Here is a 9853-nt window from a genome sequence, read left to right on the forward strand (position 1 = left end):
AAAAACTGGTGGATCTTCCACTTAAAAATAAACTATTAGGACATAAAATGGATCTTCAAATGAAAGATTATGAAACTATTAACAATACAAAACAAGACTTACTATAAAAAGATTTAAACAACAATAAAGCATTAATTATTTTAACACTTATTCATCAATTTTAATAATAATTTCAATATGAATTTTAATAGTTATCATAACTATTAACAAACTTGAAACACATCAAATGAATATAAAAATAGTTTTTTTAATAGTAATCTTAATGAAGAAGTTTACATTGAACAACCTAACAGGATTGTTGTTAACGAAAAAGGAAAGAAATATATAAGCTTGTCAATTATTATATAGCTTGAAACAAACATATAAATAATAAATATAGTTTATTAACACGAAACATTAATATGATTAAAATAAATTAATAGTGAATAAGAAATTGCTTTAGAAGAACCCTTGGTTGGTTGATATGTTTTTGCAAAACTCAAGATCTTATATCTCACATTAAAAAAAAGATATTATTTTAGTTTATATAATAGAAAGTCGAAGAGTCATAAATTAGCCTTAATAAAATAGCGTGGATTTAACATATACGCATGTGCTCGGCTTAGACATGGGATCTAAGTTTTCTGCCCCAGGCTTGGGGTTTGGCCTTTTGTTTTGACTAACCTAGTTTAAACTTGGATTTGAGTTTATTATAGAATAGTTATTTGACCCATAAAGAATTATTTTTTGTCAATCCATTTATTTATATCCAACTTGTGGATAAAAAGTTTAAGTTTTCAGTTTTCTTCATCTTCCCGAATATTTTTTCAAAGAAAGAATATAAAGTTTTAAATCTAAAACTATTATAATTTTATTTTTTTTCATAAAAAGATTTTTAGTGCATTGTTATTTTGGTTCATTGACTTTTAAAATATAGTTGTTAGAATCCTATAAGTTTTTTTTTTTTTATCAATAGAATCCTGTAACTTGATTGCATATATGGTTGTTGGAATCTTGTGAGTTTGACTATATATAATTATTTACATCAAGTAATAACTAATAAAATTTTAAATATAAAGAATTTATTATTGATAATAACAATTATTTAGCTTATTTGCTTATGATTTTTCTATTTTTAGCTTATGAGTATATGATAGTATGCATGCAAGGTTTAAGTTTAAATATGAATTTATTTTATATGCTTAGAATGTATGTTAAGTTTTTTATTTAATTTTTTTGCAAGATTAAGTTGTTTGGTTGCTTTGACATGATGTATATATAAACAATCTACAGATATCTACACACACACATATATATATATATAGTTTTTTAGATTTAATTTTCATAACTAGTATTAAGAAATACTTGTTTTCTTGGATATATTAAATAATATAAAACAATAAATCTTCAATGTTGCTATAAGTTTTTTTTTTGAGTTTTGAATTTATATGCATGGTCATGCATTTTAATTTATTTTTTTAATTAAACACCATGATTATTTTTTGTTCTTGAAAAAACAACTGAAAGAGACAAATAATCCAAGTAGAAAATGCAATGAATGATTTTATTATTTTCTTCATTAAATCTCGGAAGAAAGTTCAAATGATGGGATTGATGAAGCACTCATTGGAGCTGGGGTGAGGTGGAGCCGAGGAATAGGGTAGAAAAGTTAAAAGAAAGTGATTTTTTCCTGTTTTTCCTTTTTCAGATCCCTGCGACAAGCTTTTTTCGGACAGGACATTTTAAGCTTGCCCTTGTATTTATAGGATTATTACGATACTTGCCATTAGGGTTCAGTTTACGGACAAGTGGATATGCGGTGCTCGTCGTATCACGTGATGAAGTCGCGTACAGTTCATTATTTCGATACGTGTAGGAGATCGAGATAAGGAAAAACAATTAGTTTAAAAATATTTATTTAAAAATAATTTTAAATTTTTTTGAAAAAATTTTAAAATTTTAAAATAAAAAATAAAAAATAATTTTATATTTCAATTTTTATCTCAATCTTGAGATAAAATATGTTTCTTTTTTTTTTTAAATTAAAATACTAATCAAATATAACTTTAGTAAGATATCATTAATAAAAAATATATATAAAAATAAAATAATGATGGGTAATTATAAAAATATCAAGTTTCAACAACGATGACATGAAATAATCATATATCTTATTGATTATCAATTCATGAATATCATTATTAAAATATAATGATATTTAAAAATAAAATTAAAATTAAAATAAATTTTAAAAGATGTAATTTAATTGATTAGATCTTAAATTTATTTTTAAAAAATTATAAGTTCAAATCTCATAAATTTTATACTATTAAAAATTTATGTGATCATTAATTTCAGAATTTGTATAATTAGTTGAGATGAAAATAAACTGATTTAGATATTTATATTAATTTTAAAAAATTAAAATTAAAAATAAAAATAAATGCTAATGAATTAAAAATTAAAAGGAAAAAAAAAAAGAAATCCTTGCCGCCAAGAACAAATTGAGGTGATTGTGGCATGTATAAAGACAGATTTTAAAGGTTTTAAAATGGCACAAACAAAGTCTGTGTGTAAGTACCGGTAAATTCTCAAAAAACTATTAATCATTAAGTGTTAAACTTAATTCAATAAATTTAAAAGGGTGAAATTCTTTTAAGGGTTGACATTAGGGTTTTTTATATAAATAACAAGGCATTTTCAAACAATGTTTTCTGCGTATTGATACTAAATTCGTGTTTCTATATAAGTAAATCAATATTCCGGTGGTTGTTGCATGAAGAAATAAAATATTTTTTAATGATATATTTTAGGATTTATTATAAAATATAAATTGATACAGATAATTTTACATTTACTAGAAAATAATTTAAAATCTGAAAATATAAAAATATAAAATAAAATTCAAAATAAAAATAATAAATGTAAAAAGTCTTAGGAAAATAAAGAAAATTACCCAAACAATAATTTTCTAAATTTAATTCTAGAAAATTCAATTATCAAACTTTCTTTCTCGTAATTTTAAAATACTAATTAAGTTTGGAATGATTAGATATCTTCTTGAATTTAGATATAGCTTATTCATCCATAAAAATATTTAATAAATTGTACATATAATCTTATCTAAATGAAATATTTATTTAATTAAGTTAGATTCGCACCTGAAAACTTAGTTTTTTTTTATTATTCTAATGGTATCTATAAACTGGCTTTTTTATAAAACAAAACTATTTTCTTCTTTTTTATTAACCGTAAGTACATGATTTATATTTATATCAATATATCCAATTACTTTTTAATATAAATTTGATTATATTGCAAATTTAATTACCGACAAGTATCCTTTCATATCCTTTTCCATCACGCTCGCTATGTTTTTTAAATATAAATCTTTAAATTAAAATTAAATGTAACTGATTTATTGAATACTAAAAATAGTAATAATTAATTCTTGACGCTATAAATTCTTACTGGCCGACCTAGCAATCAGGCTAGCCTTTGGCATCAGTGGAGGCAATAATTAAGAGGTAATGATAGTTACCATTAAATGGATAATTTAATAATCGAAGTGGGAAAGATTGGTCCAATCCAGCAAAATAAATAAATAAATAAATAAATAAAAGAAAGTGGGGTTGAATGGGTCAAGTTGTGTCAGCTGTCGTATTTCCATGTGCTCTTCCACTTTTAGTGATCTGGATGGCTGACACATAGAGAAAAAGACGGGTGCCACTCGGTAATTTATTTTTGTATTATTTTTATAAAATTAATTTTTAATTTGTTTTAAATCAATTTTTTAATGTTTTATATTATAAATTAATTTTAAAAAATAAAAATATATTATTTTAATATATTTATAAAATATAAATTTAAAAATAATCACTGATATATTATTAAATATTATTAAAGAACAGCTAATAATTACTTAATAACAAGTAAAAATATATATTTGAGAATATAATATAAACTGTGTTTTTTTAAATTTTAAAAGTTTTTATTTGAATTAATTTTTTATATATTTTTATATTATTTTTATATATTAGTATAAAAAATAAAATTAAAAATTAAAAAATTTATATTAATATATTTTTAAATAAAAAATATTTCAATCCATCATCATTATTATAATCTCAAGCATACCAATAAAAAAAAATCCAAAACGTCTTGTTTACACAAGAATGAAGTCTGGTCCGGCACATCATCAGCTATGATGCACAAGTTACGATATGGGTTGATTAATCTTAGATTAATTAAAATAATATTATTTTTTAAAGATAAACTTAAAAATTAAGTTGGATGATGATATGATTAAACTGGTTGTTGGTAGTAATAGTCAAATTAGGTAAACAACTCACAATTGACTTTTAGAAAAGATTTATTGCCAATATACACTGTGAATCTGAACTTTTAGATCGTAAGATACAAAATAAAAAATATAGATAATCTAAAATTATGAACAATAGATAAAAGAGAATGTGGCCGATTAAAACAATCGACAACAGCCAGATTTTTAACCCTTCTTTTCAATAGAGCACACGGAATTTAATTGGATGAGTTTTTTTTGCAAAATATGTACATATGATTAATTTTTAAAAGGAGATCTAGTATGCTTTCCTTGGTCTCCACATGGTAGAAATGATAATTTAGTTTGATATTAATTCAAATTGACTTCAAAATATAGGTTTTATTTTGTAGTTTTTTTTTATATAAATATTATTAAACTTAATACAAACCCTATATATGTTTATGATATATATAGTATGTGTGTGTTCACAAGCTTGCACCCTACTCTTTTGTTTTATATTATATAATAAATAATATTTGGGTAATGAGTATCCAAATTAATATAAAAAATGGATCATCATGATATTAATATTTAAACTTTTTATTTAGAGTGTGTTTGTTTTTTGAAAAGTAGTTTTTAAAAAACTATTTTTTAAATTTTCCCGTATTCATTTGCAAATAGAAAAGTTGGTTAATGAAAAACACTTTCCCGTCAAAGAAAAATTTGACTTGGTTTTAGAAAAGTGTTTTTCTTTTATTTTGGACGGAAAATACTTTTTGAAAGTTGTAAAAAAAATTAAAAAGTTCATATTATTTGCTGATTATATTATATTTGATCCTCAAACTTTTAATTGCTATATATATTTATTTTGAATATTTATATTTCAATTTCATCTTTTAGAATTTAATTTTTATATTAACTTTGGTTCTTATTTTTATAATTATTATTTGTTTTTTCCTTATCATTTTTTAATTGAAATTTTTGATCTATCAAATTCAGTTCTCATTCTTTTGATTGTTACTTATTTTATTTGAAACAATTTATGAATTTTAATTTCTTCATCTTTTATTTTAATTTCTTCATCTTTTAATTTTTAAGATTTGATCTCTATTATTTTGATTGTTATTTATTTTATTTTAGATAATTTATGAAATTATATATTTTTTTAATTTTATTCTCATTCAACTTTTTAATTTATAAGATTTGTTTCTATTATTTTAATAAATATGAAAAAAATAAAACATTAATAAGTTATTTTCTAGCTTATTTTCCATGACACAACCAAATACTGAAAATTATTTTCTAATTTATTTTCCACTACACTACCAAACACCGGAAAATATTTCACTTTTTTGGAATTCACTTTCCAAAAAGAAACTACTTTTTAGCAAACAAATAGGACCTTAATAATAAATAAATAAGATATAATTGTAGTAAAAAAAGTTTAGTTCTTGTATAGCCATTGTCCATGAAGCACGAGTTTTGCCACCAATTACCAATACAATATCAATTTTTTTTCAATTTAAAATAATATTTATGCATTGCTAATGTTTTTTCTAGTAAAAAAACACATGAAAAGTGATATGATATAACTCCATTATCTTAACATGTCCAGAAACAACTTGAATGACCAATAAAAGATAGTTTGACTCATAATAAATATTTAAGATGAGAATTTTTTATATCAGTATTGAATTAATTTTGGTCAACTCAAATTAACATGTCAATCCATATACTAAGTCATGAGACCATGATGAATTCAAATAAAGCAAATCAAAACAAATGATGAAGGTCAATTTCTAGTAAGCTCAATATTGAATGATGAAATTAAAAAAAAATCAATTAAAAAATAACCTAAAAATTGACCTAGATCAACCCAGGTTAACATGTGAAACCTGCGATCTAGATCATGAAATCAAGATAATCTAGTAGAAAACAAATTGAAATAAGTTATAAAGCATAATTCTCAATCAACCCAGTGTAGAAGAATGAAGTTGAAAAAAAATCGATAAAAAAATAACTCGAGCAACAAGGGTTTAACCACTAAAACCATGACCAAAGTCATAAGATGAGAATAGCTTCACAGAAAGAAAAATAAGACAAATCATAAAGACTGATTAAAAGGAAAAAATCAATTAGAAAAAAAGAAACTTTAAGTAACTCATCAAAATCGCAGTCCGAATCATAAGGCTAGAGTAACCTCTTTAAAAGCAGACGGAAAAAAATATAAAATAAAATAAAAACATAAATTAGAAGAAAAAATAAGAGTATTTTATAAGAAAAGGTATAGTAAATTCTCCACCTATTTTAGTGTTTCATTGGTGTTAATGAAATCATAATTATTGGTTTGTAAATTAAAATTATCTCATACCTTTATTTGTAAAGAGATTTTATTATGAGAGCTTCTTTGCCATTAGTTTGGATGATGCAAGTGATTTAACAAGATAAATATTTATACACAATCCATTTAAAAATATTATTACTATTCTCTTTATTTCAAAAAATATTCTCTTGTTTTTTATTTTTGATTGTCTAAAAAATAATTATTTATGCAAAATATTAAATTATTATATCAAGTTATGTTGTGGATCATATTAATTTTTTTAATGTAAAAAAATATCTATGCATTATTGATGTTCTTCTAATAGAAAAAATTAAACCCTGTGGAGATTGATCTGATGTAACTCAATCTCCTTGGCAAGTCTAATGGCAGTTCAGATAAATAATAAAAACGTAGTTTGACTCATAATAAATATTTAAGAGGATTTTTTTTTTACAAATATTGAGACAACAACATATTGAATTGATATAGGTCAATTCGAGTTAATCTATCAATTTGCATACCGAGTTATGAGATCAAAATAACTCTATATAAAAAAATCAAAACAAACTATGAAGTTCATTTCTAATAAATCCAATGATGAGGGATTAAATAAAAAAATGGCATAAAAAATAAGTTAAGTTAATCTGAGTAAACTTGTTAAGCTCATGACATAAGTTATGAAATCAAGATAACATAATAGAAAATAAATTGAAACAAATCATGAAAATCAATTCTCAATCAAAGTTGTGTTGAAACATGAAATTTTTTTAAAAAGTACATTAAATAAAAAACAAAAAATAACTCAAGTCAATTAGGATGAATGATTAATACTTAAAAGTGTAATTTTATCAAGGTTTTATATTATGATTTTGCACTTGAAGTATCAATAATTTCTTAACTAAAGCATGTTTTATAATAACAAGTTTGATATCATAAGATACCTTTAATTTATGGTAAATGATCGTCTTAAATGCATGCCTATCATATAAATAAAAGGATTGATTGATGAGTTGAAGTACTGAAATTGAAAGAACAAAGAGATGACCAGACTTGAAAAAGAGATGTTGGTGCAGTACAAACTGAAACACTGTTCGATAATTGGGTCATATTTAGAGTTGTAGATCTTGGATTTAGGTATACTTTATATGAATGAAAAGGTAAGACATATGCCTATAACTTTCATGTAGTCCAAGATTTAAAAAGATTGTTTTTAAGTCCAAATTATAGCAACAACAAAGAAATTTCAATCTGTCCTGTAGCCTAGATATTGTTCAGTTTTCAGCTCATATTTTAAGTTTTAGAAGTCCAAATGACCTTAATTGTTTTTCTTGGAAAGATAAGACAATTTCCTAGAACTTTAATGTGTAGGTCTAGTTCAAATTCTGACATTATCAATGACATTTTATTCAGACAAGAGAAGATAAAGATTGTCACCAAGTCAAGAGTTGATCACCTACTAATTAATTAATCATCAAATCAATAGTTTCTAATTTTAGCCTATAAAAAGAGGTATTTGCCATACATTTAGACATCTTGGTTTCTAGATCAAGATCATGCTCTTACTTTCTCTCTTTATATTTTTATAATGATTAAATTTTGCTTTCATTAATATCTTGTTTATGCCTTTCATTTCCTTTCTTTTACTTAGTTAACCTTTATCTTATTTATGTTCTTATCTTGTTTATTTATGGTTCTCTCTTTCATTATATTTAGCTAAGTTTATCATGTCAAGGTGAAAAGGTTACACCAATGATGTAAGAATAAGTATAGTGTAAACTTAACATGGACTTTAATATTTGATATTAACATGTTTTGTATTTGTTATCTTGTTCACTCTTTAATATTTTGCTTGTTAAATGACTAATCTAGATTTATGTTATATAATACTTGGTACAACAAATGCTTGGCACTTTTATAGCACAAACCGTATGGTATAATTGACACCTGTGCTATGAAAGAAACTTGATTTGTTGTTAATATAAGTTATAATCATGAATGCTATACAATATTTACAAGTATTAACATTATTCAAATAAGAAAACTAATGTAATCATGTTAACAATTTATAATCTGATTGAAATCTCCTTTATGTGTGGTTTTCATTTGAGTAGTAAGAGCTTATACTATACTTGTTTGAAATACTATTAGTGGATTCTTTAACCTTGACGTTTGTTGTTATCATTATTTAATCCTTACATTGATCTTCCATTTTAAAGTTCTCATAACTACTTCTTCTTCTTCTTCTATTATTATTATTACCACCATCATTATTACTATTACTATTATTATTACTACTACAAGTATTAGTATTGTTATTAGTATAACTATTACTACTACTACTATTATTAGTATTGTTATTACTATTACTATTATTCTTGTTGTTATTATTGTTGTTGTTGTATTGCTGTTATTTATAATTTATACAATTAACCTTTCTATGGTTTGATCCCAGTCTTGCCGGGTTATTTATTACTTTGATACTCCTGCATTTGGAATAAGATATTAATCTTTTGGTCATGTCAGTTAACTCGCCAAACCCATGACTTAAGTCATTCAATAAAAATAACCTCATAGAAAGGAAACCGAAATAAATCATGAAATCTAATTTCATATCAATTCAATATTTAATTATAAAACTGAGAAAAAAGTCAATTAGAAAAGGAATAAAAAACTCGAGTCAACTTGAGTCATAAGACTATGATAACTTCATTAAAAGTAAATTGAAGAAAATCATGGAAGTTCAATTCTTAATAAATCTAATATTGAAGGATAAAAATAAAAAAATAAATTAGAACACATTGACAAAATATTATTACAAGAAATAATATTTGGTGATAAAAGTTACAATAACTTCCCTTCTAATTTTAGGTCTTTTTTAATGTTAATGATAATGTTAATAATGATTTTCTTACGAAGACAGAAGCTTATGATTCGATAAGACGGGTCAGCCTCATCATATTAAAGTTTAACCGCTGGGTTGGTAGCCGTATTGGCTATGGTTCATAACATGTTTGTTTTTGCATTCAAACAATATTTTGAAAGATATTTGAAATTTTTTTTGTTTCAAACTAATTTTTTTATATAATTTTAAATAGTTTTGATATATTGATGTTAAAAATAAATTTTTAAAAATAAAAAAAATATTATTTTAATATATTTTAAAATAAAAAAATACTTTAAAAAACAACAACTACTGTCATTTCAAACACTATAATAAATAAAGCCAAGTTTTCCTTTAGCTATTAAGGGTCCTAATGTCCTTGCAGGAT

Source organism: Populus euphratica, unplaced genomic scaffold (assembly GCF_000495115.2).
Source record: "Populus euphratica unplaced genomic scaffold, PopEup_1.0 scaffold203.1, whole genome shotgun sequence".
Classification (NCBI taxonomy): domain Eukaryota; kingdom Viridiplantae; phylum Streptophyta; class Magnoliopsida; order Malpighiales; family Salicaceae; genus Populus; species Populus euphratica.